At 44.5% G+C, this 16,158-nt stretch overlaps 1 long non-coding RNA gene across 1 annotated transcript; it reads right to left on the bottom strand.

Annotated features, from left to right (window-relative positions):
• Window positions 1-253: 253 nt before the first annotated feature.
• Window positions 254-14,599, bottom strand: LOC118971845 (uncharacterized). The gene is made up of 3 exons (XR_012122887.1): window positions 14,465-14,599; window positions 13,098-13,228; window positions 254-365 (listed from the first exon to the last, which is right to left on the bottom strand). It is a non-coding gene; the product is annotated as an uncharacterized lncRNA (long non-coding RNA).
• Between the last annotated feature and the right edge of the window lie 1,559 nt (window positions 14,600-16,158).

The following is a 16,158-nucleotide window of genomic DNA, read 5'->3' as shown; positions in this document are numbered from 1 at the left end:
GACCTGGGTTCTCATCCTGCCTCTGGTGTTCCTCTCTCCGGAGGCTGGTTTCCCATCTGCAGAGAGCAGGAATGAGGCTCCAGTCTCCTAGCACAGCCGTACGTATCGCCATCATTCCGGCTCTCCCCGGGCAACGGGGAAGGACGTTAGACGCCACACACCCTTCTTGTAATGGTTAAAAACACCCAGTGACTAAAAAAATTGCCAAGGGGCTGTAACACAGGGAAGGAGCTGAGAAACAGGGTTTTGTCGTTGAATTCACTCTCCGCCTGCCTTTGATAAACTTCGCTCAGGGCTGGTGTTGTGAATCTTCCTGGGTCGTGGGCGGCTCCAGCCCCTTTGATCCATTCAGCTGACAGTATTTCCTGATGCATCAAAGACCAAGGGAGTGGGATGAGCCGGCATCCTATACCCACCTTCTCTCTTCCCCCACCCACCTTGAGCTCCAGCCTCCTCCCTTTCTTGTGGAATTCCTATTTTACGTGGTTCCAGAAGGTCCTGGGATGTCGGGGAAGCCCAGGGTGTGGGAGGCGCAGCTCCTGGCCTCCTGGAGAAGGTAGAGAGCAGAAAGCCTGCTTTCGTCTCTCAGGAACATTACCGCCCCCTGGTGGAAATACAGGGAACTTTCCTGGCTCCGGAAAGCCTGGGCAGCCGGGCAGCCACCCTCTGCTCTGCGGTATTTGGCGTGGCTAATAATTATTACCCTGTGTTAATCACGTCAATGGAAGAATTGCAGGCCGCTATTTTTTGGAATGATCGGCTCCAGTCAATGACTACTTAGGACAGCAAAGGGGAAACATCAGCTCCGGGGAGCCCCCATGTAAATGGGGAGTTGAATGAAAGATCAGAAATAATGACACGTGTGTTTAGTTCCATTTTCCTCCCTAAAAGGACCCTGTCAGAATAATTTCCCCTTCTGTGCACTATACCTCACTATTATTTACAATGTCTTCTAGGGGGAATAAAACAACACTGGACCCCCTCCCTCATCTCCCACCCACTGCCTCGCTCTCCCTCCTACCTGCCCCCCATCAATTGTGTCTCTTTCTAGAGTTTGGCAAACACACTCCTTCCACCTGCTGTGCTTTCAGTGGAGCTGAAATGAATGTGGCTGTAGTTATTCTTTTCCCCTTAATCATTCTTTTTCTTTTTTGCTGGAGAGCATTTTCACGAAGCACAATCACACAAGAACAGAATGTCCTGATGTTTGGGTGAGCAGCATGCATTTCTTTTCTTTTTTCTCCTTTGAATAAGAATAACACCAATAACCGTCATATCAGAGGGCTTACTGGCCATCCTTAAAGGTTTTTCATGATCTTGCCCTACCCTGTGCGCTCAGCCTTGTTTCTGACATGCCCCCACCCGCCCACTGCAGGCAGACTGGTCCCCTCTTGGTTCCTTGGAATCGATAAGCTCATTTTACCCCCTGAACTTCTGTCCATGTCATTCCTGCAGTGTGGAATGTGTCAGGCCCCTTCCTCACTTCCCACAACCATCCAGTGTCTGAACAATCATTAGGACCAGCTCAAGACCCATCTCTTTTATGGTATCTTTTCCAATGTTTGCTAAAGACACTTTATGCTCATACAGTGTTTAAGAATTTGTAATCTTGTTCCTATCCACTGTATGCTTGGCATAGAGAAGTCACATAATACGTGTTTGCTGCATTACTTTCACTAGTGGTATCTGCCATTTTGTACCTATTTCAGAGATGATAACGATGAGGGTGCTCAGAGAGGTTAAGTGATGTGTAGATCACATGCCCAGTAATTGGCAGAGAAGATACAGGAACTCAGGAGTTTTAATTCTTTCTGTTCTGTTATGCTGCCTTCTTACTGCAATCCACTCTGACCTCTCCCATTACCAACTGGTGTACTTCACTTCAGCACTTCATTGCCCTCTTCAGATGGCAAATTCCTGATGGGCAGAGACCATGCCTTACATGTCTCTGGTACCTTATGCTAAAAGTGAAGGTCGTTTATCAAGCTCTTGTACCCACTTCACCCCAACTTTTCTCCAGTCTGTCAAACAAGCTTAAATGTCATGAAGCCAAACTGTGGAAGGTCTTGGGGTCTTCTATGGACTGGATTGGCCAATGTGCGTGACTTATGTTCCTCTCTAAAGCTGACCCCAGGAGCTGTCCTGCTCTGTTCCACTGACCTGGGTCTTTCTTGCATACATGGAGCATGATGACAGAGGGAACATTGGGAGCAAATGTGTCCTCCTTTGAGACGTTAGAGATGCCCTCAGTTTCACTGCTTCCAATTCTGCCATCAGGGACAGCTGCCAACCCCTCCAGCCTTGTTTAACAAAGTGCTGTCCTCTCTTCCCTGTTGACTGATGAGTTCAGAAAAGACCCTTTGACAGAAGAACGTGCCAAATTGCTTTGCAATTTCTATATCCACCTCATCTAGGACCTGTGAATCACCTCTGTGCTTTTGATGAGCTTCAAAGTCAAACTAAATCTCATTCCTCTTAATGCAATAATATTTAACAGTTAAAATTAATAATTAATGTATTGATACGTATAACAAGATATTATTAGCAAAATTTTCATAGACATTAGAAGTAGGTAGATAGATACTCAAAAGATTATCAGGTTCAAATGCAGGTGCTAAGAAGATAGATCTCAGACTGGGTTTGATTCCTGGCTCAGCTACTGATTTCTGTGTGGTCCGAACGGTTTCTTAACCTCTGGCTTACTTCAATCTCCTCAATGATAAGACAAGAAAAGAATGCAGACATCATAGAGTCATTATGAAAATTCAAAGAGAGTCTTGTAAACTCCAGTGCCTGGCACACACACAAAAAAACTGCTACTTACACGACAGTTACTCTCTGACAGTCCAGTCTGTCACTAACGAGGTGTAACCTTCGGGCAGTCAGGGAGCCTCAATTTCCTCCTCTATAAAGGGAGAAGTAATGGATCTTGATACATTTTTGTCTCCAGAACAACATAGAAAGATAGGAAGTTGGGTAACTGTCTCTGTTTTCAAATGAGGAGAGTGAAGTTTAGGAGATCAAGGGTTTTGCCCAAGGGTTGATGCAGCTGATAAATAGAGAGGCCAGGATCAAAACAAGATCCATGGAGTCTAGCCCCATGCACTGTTTCTGCAGACTCCCCACTAAAGGGGGACACTGGGATCTGCCTCTAAGAAAACCTCAGAACCGTCTGCCTCAGGTAACTCAGTCCAGGAGAACACAGTGACCTTGAGACCAAACCCACCACGCTGTGCTTCCCCTGTTCACGCACTGCCCTGGGAGGCTTTGCCTCTAATGGCATTACTGTGCGCTGTCTGCAATGTTGATTGGATTATCTTAATTGTTTGGGATTGAATGGTGCTTCTGAGTCAGGAATCCCACTTGACAGCCCTGGGGACTGGGGTCTGGTTCTTGTACCCTAGAGCACAAAATAAGTAGTTGTTTTCATGTGAGGAGGAGGGAGGGAGTGCATGTGTGGGAGAATTTTGTGGTGTGACAAAATCCAACCCTTTGTTAAGGAAAGGAGCCCAGTTGAGATCCTCTATACCCGACCCATGGTGGCTTTCATGATTCCCTGCTTATTATTTACAGCCCTCTTTCTAGTGATGGGACTGTGTGGAAATCAGTCCAGAAAGATGTCTCTATATAAACTCTCAAAAAAGAAATGCCCACAAATTTAGGACTACAGCCTGTTGCAGTTGGAAGGGATCCTCCAGGCCATTTAGTTTTACCCTGTAATAATTTCATAACTCTGCCATGGCAACGGGCCACAAACTGGGTGGCTTAAAACAACAGTTTATTTTCTCACAGTGCTGGGGACCAGAAGTTGGAATTCATGATGCTGGCAGAGCCATGCTTTCTCTGAAGGCTCCAAGGAACGCTCCTTCCATGCCTCTTCAGGCTTCCAGGTGTTGAACACAATGCTTGGGGTTCCTTGGTTTATCGCTGCATCACTTCAGTATCTGCTTCTGTCTTCACAGTGTCATCTTCTTTTTGGGGGTGATTGCATGCATGTGTATATGTCTGTCTTCACGTGGCCTTCCCATAAGGACACCAGTGATTGGATTAGTGACCAAACTAATTCAGCATGACCTCATCTTAACTGCAAAGACCCGATTTCTAAATAAGGTTACACTCAGAGGTCGTAGGGGTCAGGACTTGAACATCTCTTACTGGGGGACACAATTCAACCCCAACACTCCCTCTATAAAAATATCTCCTCCATCTACTTGGTAAGTGCTTATTCTTTATGTCTTTGCATCCATCCAACGATCAGGCATTTATCACCTTATAACTTTTAAGGGACATAGAATATATTACTAGCACTTCTGGTACCTATTACAGTTTTACAGTACTTTTATCCTGGAACATTCTTAAATTCTAACCTGAATTTTCTTTTTGAAAATTTAGTCCAGTGGAAGTAATGATCTTTCCAACAGCCTCAGGCAGAAGGCTTTTCTCCACCACTGACCTCTTTTCCAATGGCAATGTAGTGAGCAGCTGTGAGTTCCCGGCACAGATCACAGTTTTGTGAGTGTCCCAGAGAAAGAAAGAGATTGAGAATTGTTGCCATAAAATATTCACAATTAGCATCCCTATAGGCCTCTTGCCTTCAAAGCACCTTAGTCCCCTTCTCTGGCACGTGTTCAAGTTCACTGTCAGGCTCACTCACCCCCTCTGGTTTCTTTCACCCCCCACAACCTCAACCTTGTGGCCTCAATAGATTTTTTTCACCTTGCCTCACACTCCGGGAGCCAGGGAGGTCAGACTGAGCCCTGGAGAATACGTTATTGAAACAGGAGATTTTGTTTGTGTGTGCATGTGAGTGTGTGTGCATGTGTGTGCATATGCTGCCTGTGACCGAAAAGGATCTGCTGAGTTTAATTGAAGCATTTGGTTCACTCCCTGGAGCCTTCAGAAATAACCAGATGTACCAAGTGGACCACCTCCAGTTTTTGCCTTTGGTTCAAACTGCAGGCAGGGGGCAGGGAACGGTGAGGATTATGTAGACTGGCACAATGGAAGAAAAACCTAAGCCATGTTTCTATAGAGCTCAGCCGCCATCCCTTTCCACTGGGGCACCAATTAGACTATCTCTGGCCTGTAGAGTCCTGGGGATAGAAGTGGAAGGCAGACCAGGAGGAAGCTGATGGTGCTGCTTCTAGGGGGGCCCCTGCCTGCCCCCAGCCATCCCACCCACCCACTGCCTCTTTTCACTGCTTGATAATCAAGAAAAATCAAATGAGAGAGCTCATTTAAAGTTATTGTGGGAGGAGGAGATAATCCCCTCCCAACCCACTGCCCCCTTCTTCTTCTCAGCTCCCGTCGGGTGTAACTTCCTAGACGTGGGTCTGGTGATGGCTTTTGTCATTAAAGCCTAGACATCTGGAGCAGGGTCTGATTCTTGCCTTCTCCATCTTTGCAGAAATGTGATATTAGGTCTCTTGGCTGAGACTAAATGTTAATAATTCACTTAGCGTCATTCTTGCTGCCAGGCATCAATGGGTTGACTCTTGGCCGTGATGGTGCAAGGGAAATGGAAAGTAAGGCAAGCAGTGTGGGTCCCAGTCTTTGGGCTGCTTTCAACTGCTTTTCTGACGCTGCAGTTTTCTCACTTTAGGGGTTGGATTCCATCCCTAAGATCCCTCTGGCTCTCAGGTCCTGCGTGGGACAGAAGTGCCCGTGGAGGACGTTTGTGTCATTTCTGCCATTTCTGCCCTTGGGGATGCCTGGAATTGGTTAAGGGAAGCAGCTGTTTTGCTAATGGTGACAGAGTTCTGGGCCAGAACATCACAAAGGCAGTTTCATCCTAGGTACTGACACTGTGTGACTTTCAAAAGGAATTACCCTTTACATGCAACCAATTGTCTTTCAAAGGTACACCCACCGTCCACCATTTTTGTTAAGTTTTCTCCGAAGAAAATCTTCAGGGTAAATGAAATGACAAGCTAAATTTTCCTTTTGAGTTTACTAACACAGAATTGCACCATCTCAAACAGCAGAGGGGAAAACGTATGAAGAAACCCCCACTGCAAGCACTTAAGTGTGCTCCACTGGGCATTCATGCAGAATGGCTGCTGGTCGATGGCTCTTGACTGGTTGTGTAATAGAATCATGTTTTATTATTTAATTCAGAGTTTTGGTGATTACTTTTGGAGATTCTGATTCAGCAGGTCTTGGGTAGAACCTGGCAACCTGTACTTGTAAAAAAACTGTATGGGTAATTTGATGCTTATCCAGGGATAAGAGGCACTGATTTATGCATCCAATTCAATGTATTTTCATTGAGGCTGTGGTTGTAAGGAATATGAAAAAAATTATGTAAGGGCTAGTCTGGTCTTGGTTTTCTAGGAAATCCTAGCTACTTTTGCTACCAAGGGAGGCAGAAGTGAATGCAATGAAGTGTAATGAGGTAAAACTCAGGCACTACCTGGTTAGAATAGAGAAGTGAACAATCAGAGGATAGTTGTAAATAACTGGTGTGATCATACTAGTATCTTGTCAGGCAGGATATACTTCTGGCTATAATTAATTTGATAAGCACTCTATTCCTGGCATTCAGAGGAGTATGACTGGACCTGAACCTTTAAGAATGAGGAGTATACAGATACATCTTTGTATTTGCTTAGATTGAAGGAAGGAAACATGGAGAGTAAAAATAACATGTTTACCTTCCAGAGGGAGGGAATAGGGTGGAGGAAACCAGGGTATGCACTAGACTTCTTTGAATAAGCCACATTTTACAGATTTGTCTTTGCAGCTATTTAAATATTTCTACACAATTTTACAACAAAATACAAAAAAGCAGTTCCTAAAAATTTAGAATGTAACATGAAAAAAGAGAATTTAAATGTATACTCAGTTGGAGCATAACTATGTCAAGAAAGTATTGCAACTAACTTAAAAAAAAAGTATATATTTTTTATATCTCTAGTGGAATATGCCCTAAGAACAAAAAGAACTACAAAATGAAACAGAACCGTAGCTATTTTTAGCAACCATATTGTTGGTGGTTATGTTAGTATTGCTGTTGTGAAGTTGGAGTGTATGTGAAGTTGTCTGCTGTATATGTGCATTGTTTTATGTGTATGCATTGTATGTGAGTCATTGTATATGAATATCCTCTAGAACAGGAATTTTTCTTATGGGAGAAAAGTGATAGAGGTGTAAGATCAGCGAGGTAAAGAAAGACCTGTGTTTCTGCATTTGTATTGGAAATAGCATGTTGAACTCATGATCTATACTATCTTTAAATATATATATAAATGAATATAAGTATATATATTAAAATATGTAAGTATATATATAAGTAAATATATAAAAATTCCGTATCTATAAATATATGCCCCTAAATATATAGAGTACTTTAAAAAGAAAAAAACGTATACATGTATATATATATATATTTACTAGCTCTAGGAAAGAAAGAACTAAAAGTCCTGATTGTGTTTTCTAAATATAATTTCCTCTTAAAAGGAAACAAGATTTCTTAAAGAAATGTCTGATTCCATATTCAGGGCAGGACATATACGAGATGAGCTTGAAAAATCATGTCATAACAGAAAGGAAACTGAGTGTCAACACTGCATGTCATGTCAAAGGATTCAGGAGCCTGCTGGAGTCGATTCCCACCAGAGATGGGACAGTTTAAACACCAGAAAGGATAACAACTGCAAGAGATTGAAATTCATGACAAATGCATTCATATCCCTGAGTTCCTAAAGGGATCCCTGAAGGAATGCTCTCAGAATCTTTAAATTGATAAATAAAAGGGAAAAAAAATCAAGCATTTATCCTGCTTCTCACATATGATCTGTATTTCAGGCCTATCAAATGGAAGAGGGGAAGTTTCTCTTTATAAAAGTATTATAGCTAACAAATAAGGTAGGTCATATAGAATTAGACTAATGTGACCATTTTGCAGTCCCCCATTAGGGTTGCCAGATTTGGCAAATAAAAACTTAAGATCCCCAGTTAAATATAAAGTTCAGATAAAGAAACAAATACTCAGTGTAAGTATATTTGGGATATACTTACACTAAACAGTCATACATTGTTTAATTCAGATGTAACTGGACATCCTGTATTTTTTTTTGGGCAACCTGACAATGAATTAATAAATCTAGGCAATGATACTGGTAACATTATAACAATAGAAAACAGCCAGACATTGTGAACTTACTGATAGAAATACATATCAGAAAACAATCTTATCAAATTATTGAATCTGAATCAATCAAGTTTCCAGATCTAACTAGCAATTTACGGAAAATACAGAGGGACAGAGGAACATGTTAAATGTTATGTGAGAAATGTTGTGTAACAAATACTCTAATCTCATGACTAAATGGTTGCAAGGGAATAAATAATCAAAAAGAACTGAGGGAGAACCAGCAAATTGAAAGAGACCCAAGAGACATGTAACAATTGCGATGTGTGGACCTTTTTTTCATATCATTTCCAACAGATGGAGAGAAAGAAGAGAGAGAAGGAAACGTAAAAGATGATGACTGATACTTGGTGTTACAGAATTGTCTTTATATCATGGGAGTTTGATAATGCTATTACAGTTATTAATTGTTTAGAGAGTCCCCATTTTTAGAGATACATATTGAAATATTTAAAGGTTAAACATTATTTGCTTCAAAATTCTCAGGGGTGGGAGTAGAGTGGGTGAAGTGTAGATAATGCAAGAATGGCCATGTGTTGACCACTGTTGAATCTGGGTGAACCATTCATTATACTATTTTGATATATGAGGGCTCTTTATACTGATATTTATGCTTTTGTGTGTGTGTATATATATATATATATAAAATTTTTATAAAAGCTTTTTAAAATGAGGAGAATATCTATTGATTGGTTCAGTGGTATGGCAATATTCCAGGAGCTTTATTCCTACTCATTTTCATCTCACAAATACCAGATGAGGTAGACATTTTACCTATCTTTTAGGAACTGAGGTACAGACAGGTCAAGTAAGTTGCCCAAGGTCCCCTAGGATAAGTGGGGAGCCAGGGTTAAAACTCAGGGTGTCTAACCCCACATAGTAGCCGGCTGCCACTTGAGGTGGTGTGTCTCTGTGCGGTGCTGCATCTTCAGCTCAGCTCTTGGCAGTCCTGGTCTTGTCATTGGTGGCATACTAGGTGGTGCAGGCATGCTGGCATGAGATGGATGATCGCCTAAAATGGGCTTCAAGGTCATGTCTAATTATGAGGCTCTATCATCCTAAATAGTGTTCTTCCCCTGAGAGTGTGATGTGGTAATACTTCACCTCCAGGAGCCAGGAAGACAATGAGGAGAAAAATCTATAACCTGGGATGAGGCCGCACAGGACAGGGAATCCACAGAGCCTGGATTCCTCCAGAAGGGCTCTTCCTGCCTTGACTTGGTCCTTGCCTTGTATACAGAAGGCTATCTGGGGATCGCATAGCCTCTGTTTTCTAGGTCAGATCATTGGTTTGAATATTTGCAAAATGTTTTCATCAGCTTCTGTGTGGAAACATGTTTCTGTTGATGAAGACTCACTTCACTCTCCGCAGAGATACACAGTGCTCACAAATGCCCTGTTTTCCAAAACTACAATGTCTCTAAGTTGGACCAAACCTTCCCCAAACTGGAATCTTGCTGAGAGCTGGAATTCTAGGCCTCCCCTTGAAGAATGCAGCTCAATTTCTTCCATACCTAGATCTTCCCTTTCATTGAACTGCCCCTTGCTTTCTTGCCTCACGAACTTCTTTGAGTAGAAGACTTCGAGAGTCATGGTCAGAGGAAATGGACAGGTGGGCAGCATAGCAGAGCTCTTAGGCTGTTAAAGGTGCATTGCCATTACTGGTTTATCGAAGGCAAGGTGGGTTCCTACGCAAGGCTGAGTTTTCCAGACTGGGGACAATCTTATCGATGAGCTGACCCATACGTACTGCTTTTCATAATTCAGAACTATCTTTGGAGTTGCCAAGAGTCAATTCTAACTCTCTGTTTGGATAAGATGGGGGTTTCAAAGGAAAGTTTTCCTTGGCAACATGTATAGCTTGGCTCAAACAGTCCAATGATGAAAATACCCAAGACCAAAGACGAGGCAGGGCTGCTTCCAATTAGGGGGTTGAGCTCATTGGGAATAGGCCTCATGACATGTCTTGGACTGGGAGCAGACAATGTTTCAATTGGCAAGCCAGGGGAAAAAGAAAGAGATCATTTCTTTGCTATTTGGTGGACTTGCCCAATTATGGAAAGGTAATTCAAGTCTTTGGTGATTTTGGAAGTCTTCCCGCTGAAAAATTCCCATTGATTTTTGGTATTTGGCTTCTTCTGGGGGCATGGAGAGTGGTCTGGTGGGAGCCGAGTCTAGGCTGTCTGGGGCTTGAGAGTAATTCTCAGGCAAGCGGAACTTGCAGAAGTGCTGTCTGGGACTTGCCCAAATGCCTAGGAGGCAGGTTCTGGCTTTTTATGTGAATTGAGCTCATTACCAACAAAAGAGGAGCAGCCAGGGCTGCCTGTAAAGAGCAAGTCAAAAAATCTCTGAGAATCCAAAGAAGCTTAAGTAAAGTCAATAGAAAATGAACTCAGACGGTGGCAGGGAAGAGAAGGATATCTTTCCCTGTTGGATTGCAAGCCTATAAACTTTTGTTTGCTTTGCTGATGATCCCCAGTCGCTGATAAGGAGGCTGATGCTTTCTGTCTAGACGACTCATTTCTTGAAGGGCAAATGGGGTGCGCCTTGCCCTTTGATCTTTGACATCGCTCTGCTCTCCCTTCTGAACTTCACACTTGCTGGATATTTGGATGGAGATGAAATGGGAAAGCTTTGACTAAAATCAGTAGTTCCAGTTCCCATTTCTTGAAGTTTCATTTCTCCTCTTAATTGACAAACAACTGCACAAAAACTTCTTCCCACCCAAGCCCCCACCTCCTTCAAGAAGTCACAGGCCTCCCACACTGGGCTAGATTGGAGGGTCTTCTAATTACCATTGGTCTGACCCTGGATAGACCTCAGCCATCTCAGCTATAGAGAAGGGATGTAATACTGTAGTGCTTCAGGGATCCTTTTCCCAGTGGGTGAAAATATACCGAATGAATAAATGAATGATCATCTTGAATAAAATCTTGAGAGCTATAACTCTGGTAGACACAATACCTATTAGAATGCAATTCACCTGGACGCCTTGCAAATGGGAAATGGTCAGGTGAGTCATCCTGACCACTTTCACATGGGCTGTGGATGCTGTGGCCATCAGCTGGGTCACAGTCCTCAGCTCTGCCCCTGGAGCAGTGGCCACTTGATCAACATGCCCAATGAAGACTTCGTCACAGCCTCTGCCTCCTAGATGAGAAAATGGAAGGGGCCTTCTGCTTGCCCCTCTCCAGACACCAGACTTCCATGCAGGGGGGAGATGTAGGAGGGCAGAGAATCACCAGGAATCTGTTACCATGACACCACCCGCCTTGCCTACCCTCCCCAGCCGGCCTCGGGCTTTCTGCAGCAGAGCAGGCAAGAGTCTGGGAGGGATCAAACGCTAGCAGGGCTAGGCAACTGCAGATTGAATTTCCTGAAAGAACTCAAGAAACAGCAGTGTTGTGGTGACAAAGCACCCCTCCTGAGAAAGATCTGGCAGGCTACTGGTCTTTTACAGATGCACTGGTGCAGGGGCAGCAGGGGAGGCTCCTCCCACAACAGGGTGAGCAGCCCAGCCCTCCCAGAGCGCTCTCTACTCCTTCCCCCATCTCCCTCACCCAGACAAGGGCTCAGAAGCCAAAGGCATCTTCTGTATATTCTTACCTTTCTCCCTAACTCCTCTTTCCAGGTTCCCGCCACTTGAACTGTTTGAACGTGCTTGACTGGGACTGGCTCACTCCCATCTGGGGCACTTAGTGAGATTGATCTCCACATTTGCAATGCCCTAGCCATTCCATGTTGCCAAAACTTGCCCTTCCCCTGTTCTAAAATCTAGTTCTATTTCATTTCCTTCTGGAGCACAGATCTCTCTTTAACATTGGCATCCAATTAGGGCTCAATTTATCAGGACATTATAAATAGTCAGAGTCCAGGGTGGCCTCAGAGGTTACCCAACCGTCTAATGTTCCCTAGAGTATACTGAGACCAGACTGGGGAAGGAGGTTGTGTAGTCGAGCAGCGAGGGAGTGGTGAAGCCCCGCTCCCGTCTCAGGGTTTGTAAGCTCTGGTCCAGGACTTTCTTCTGTGTGAACTTGTCTTACTTTTCAAATGTTTGACCCATCATCCCCATTAGTCACTAAACTTCCTGAGGACAGCGACCTCTCTTTTTCCTTCCAAAGGCTTCACAGTGGCAGCCAATACCTCACACATTAGGCACATGATCTATGTTTAGAAGTTATCTACATTATTTCATTTCATCCTCATAAAGATACTTGCCAGCAGCCCCAGAGATAAATAATTGATCCCCTTTAACAGATGAAACTTGGATACAGAGAATTCAATGGCTTCTCTAAGTACACCCAGCTACATCAGCTTGTGGTAAAACAGAAGACCCTGGCACAAAATAACAATACAGACAGTGAAACTGATTGTTACCCCACAAGATCTGTAGCCAAGGGAACGCTGATGCTCAGAGAATATGATGGGGTTCTTACGGATCAGCGCACTGTCCAGTATTTCCCTGTGGCTCTCTGCTCACTGGAGGCCTGATTCTCTTGTACTATGTTTTTAAAACGGCAGTGCTCAGAGGCATGGCTGGGTCGGGAAGCAGGGGCTTGTCATTAGCACTGATTATTTAGGCAAACTCCAATTCTTCCCACCCCTGCTCACCCCCCAATGTGTTTGCCGAGTGCTGATTCCCTATGAGTCCCTAAGGGACGCTGCCATCCCAGACAGCGTCCCTCCCCCACCCGGCCCCAGGCCCTGTGTGTTCCGGGGAAAAATGTAGTCACATCATTTGCATTTATCACGGAGAATATACCACCTTGTCTGCAGCCTTTAGTCTGACTGAATTGCTTTTCTGCTTCATGAGACACACAGAGCAGCAGCCCAGTTGTACCCGCTTCTTCTCACTTTGCCAGTGCCAGATGTAACCCAGTTTGCTCCCTATCGCATTTATCATACTGATCGTATAAGAAATAGATCATAAACAGAATGAAATTACTGAATGCAATGATCTGGGGCATCCTATGGACCAGATCAATCTTGGGACAGTCAGGAAAAAATGTCCCTTGCTGTGACGCTTACCAAAGTTGATTTTCATTGCAAATAGAAATTTCCATCAGCTGAGGCACACTGGAGAGAGAGAGAGAGAGAGAGGAGCTGGATAAGCCTCATAAGGCTCATTCATTAGGAAGGAGACTTCCTTAGCTAGAATTCACTTGAGATGGATGTTTGAGGCCGAGCTGAAACAATACCCATTTTCTCTTGACTAGCTCAGGTTCTCCAAATGGTTCTGTGTCTGTGCTGGAAAAGTGGGTATGGAAAAAGTGACGCTTCGGCTTATTCAGAAGACAGGCAAGGACCAGGACTAATCCGGGAACACCTGGGCTGAGAGCAGCCTGTCTGTCACCCTGGCCCCAGTCTGTGAATTTGCAGCATCAGTGGGGCTGGGTGGAGTTTTAACAGCATATTCGTATAGGACAGTGTGGGATTTGTTTTTTAAATGGCTCCTTGAACACAGAATCCTGAAGGTCTCCCTCTTTTAGACCCGAGGCTCCAGACATGACCTCTGCCATAATGAAAACTTTCTCCATGTCTGGAGACAAGGCTGGTGAGTTCAGCTGGGACTGGAAACCTAAGTGAACAGGATCCCTGGCAGCCTGCCACCAGCTCAGACTGAAGCAGAAACCCGCAGTGGGAATGCGGTCCGAGGCCCCGGTCACCCCCATCCCACTGTGAAATCCATCCCCAGACACTGAGACTCTGTGCTATCAGCTTTGGCAACATTCGTCATGCCAATAAACTCATTGAAATTGAAGAAACCAGAAGGGGAGAAGGAGAGCGGGGAACAGAAGGGGGCAAGGAGGTTGAGGGAGGGGGGTGCACAAACCACAGCAGGGAAGAGGAGCTGCCCCAAGCTCTCCAGTGAGCTTAAAGGCAGAGACGTCATGGATGCCAAACAGCTGAGTTCACGGAGAAGAGAAGGCACAGGCATGCACAGACCCTCTCCTGACCCCCAAAGCCACCATCTCTGCTCCCTGCCTCCGCTGAAGCTCTACACTCATGGAAATATCTCTGGAAACCTTCCCATGGGCACATGGCCAAGGACACCCACATGTGCGAATGTACACACATGCATGACTATCAGTGAGATGATGAAAGAAAAAAACTGCAAAAGAGATCTCCCAGGACCATGGGGAAATATGTCAGTCACTCCAAACACTTTTAAACGATCTGGAGACTCAGTCTGGCTTACAGAGCTGAGCCACTGGACAGAGCCAGACCCCTTTCCCCCAGCCCAAGCCTGCCTGATGCTTCATTCTGCCTCCGTTTTCAGAGTTTTCCAGAGTTAAAAACATCCAGCCTTACTCGGTACTGTTTTTTCTACATAGGTGACTGCTTCTCATCTCGAAGCCCCCCAGAAGTGGTGGAAGTCGTGTTTCTTGGCCCTCATCAGCAGGGGTGTCCCCCTGTGAGCTGACATTGTAGCCTCAGCTGTTTCCCTGGTCTCTGCCACAATTAGACACCCTGTACCGTGCCAGGGTATCGGAGCCCTGGGAGCACGTGGCGACGGAAACTGCCAGCCTGCCAGGCTGCTCTGTGGCATCTCTGGACGAAACAGTTCCTACTTCTGTCAGCACTTTCTCAGCCTATCTAATTCAAAGACTGTCTTTATTTCTTAGAGGCCTTGTACTGTTCGGGCTCCTGTCCTTGCTTCTTGCCTGAGAGGTTTCTCCATGGCCAGTGGAGAGCTGGCGTGTCTGTTACCTAAGCCCGCCTCATGTCTCCACCTACCCTCCTCTCTGTCTTGTAGATCAAATATGAACAACAACAGCAAAAAGGAACATCAGCTAGTTATGGAAATTGATACTGATTTTAAGTGAGAATGAGGGCAGGAAGGAGAGCTATGACAGAGAGGGAGCCCCCCATCCCTCCAGACCTAGGCCGGCAGAAGCAGGGGGCCTGGGAGTGTAGAATGGGGTTTTGAAGGCCTTCCTGGTTTGTTAAAAGCAGGGTTGAGTTGGGTTGAATCAGAGTTTTAGAAGAGGGCAACATAGCTAAGAACCGTAAGTTGAATTTAGGAAGGGGCTGTTTGCTTTTCAAAGAATATTTATTTCATAATCACAGATTATTCTTTGATTTTCAATCAATGGCCTAATTCATGTTGCTACTTGTCAAAAGGCTGGTCAAGAGTATGTGTTCCTCAGTGCAACCCCATCCTGACTACTGATAAACATGGAAAAGCAATGTTCTCTGGGCCAAGGGTGGTTCCTGGATATGTGTTTGCAAAAGACATCATGTTACTGAGGGAGGAAAGCATCTTTTCATGTGTCAGAGAACATGCATCATGTATAAGAGGACAGCGGTAGTGTTTGCTGGGACAAAGCCAGCTGAGACACAATGTGGACTCAGAGACTAACAGACATGAAGGGGTGCGGGGTGAGGTTCAGGAATGTTCCCCAGTGACACCACAGGAACCATTTTTATCAACTGGAAGCTAATTTGAGACAAAAGGCTGATGCTGTGAGCATGGGATTCCCTCCCTGTCCTGGGCTGACGGATCCATCTCTTTAATGAAATGCACATAGTTTGTTTTACCAACTCTAATTATGTGAAGAATGAGTGTCAGGTTTCTTTATCCTTCTGTCAGCCCTGAATCCAGGCCAACTTCACAAGCCTTATGTGCACTAAGGTTAATGGAGCTTTTATTCCAATGAGTTGAGAGCCAGCCCACCTTTGTAGAGAGAAGAATATCAAAAAAAAAAAAAAAAAAAAAAGAAGAAGAAGAAAGAAATAATGTTCGTCTAGTGGATGAAAAATTTCACAAGATAAATTAAAGTATTTTCTGGCTGAATGAAGAAACCAAGGTGGGGTGGTAGAGATAATTTTCCCAGGACTCACAATGATTTATCTTATCTCTGTGTTCTTTAGACAAAAGGTTCCATTTATTCAGTCATTTATTTTATTAGTTTTCTGAAGATATCCCCCACTGGCAACACAAAGACTTGGCACAGGGACCACGGGATTGGGAAAGGAGACTGGATCTAGCCTGCCATCCATCC

This window comes from Manis javanica, chromosome 11 (assembly GCF_040802235.1).
Source record: "Manis javanica isolate MJ-LG chromosome 11, MJ_LKY, whole genome shotgun sequence".
Lineage (NCBI taxonomy): Eukaryota > Metazoa > Chordata > Mammalia > Pholidota > Manidae > Manis > Manis javanica.
The sequence above is the reverse complement of the archived record's forward strand: the minus strand, read 5'-3'. Positions and strand labels throughout refer to the sequence as shown.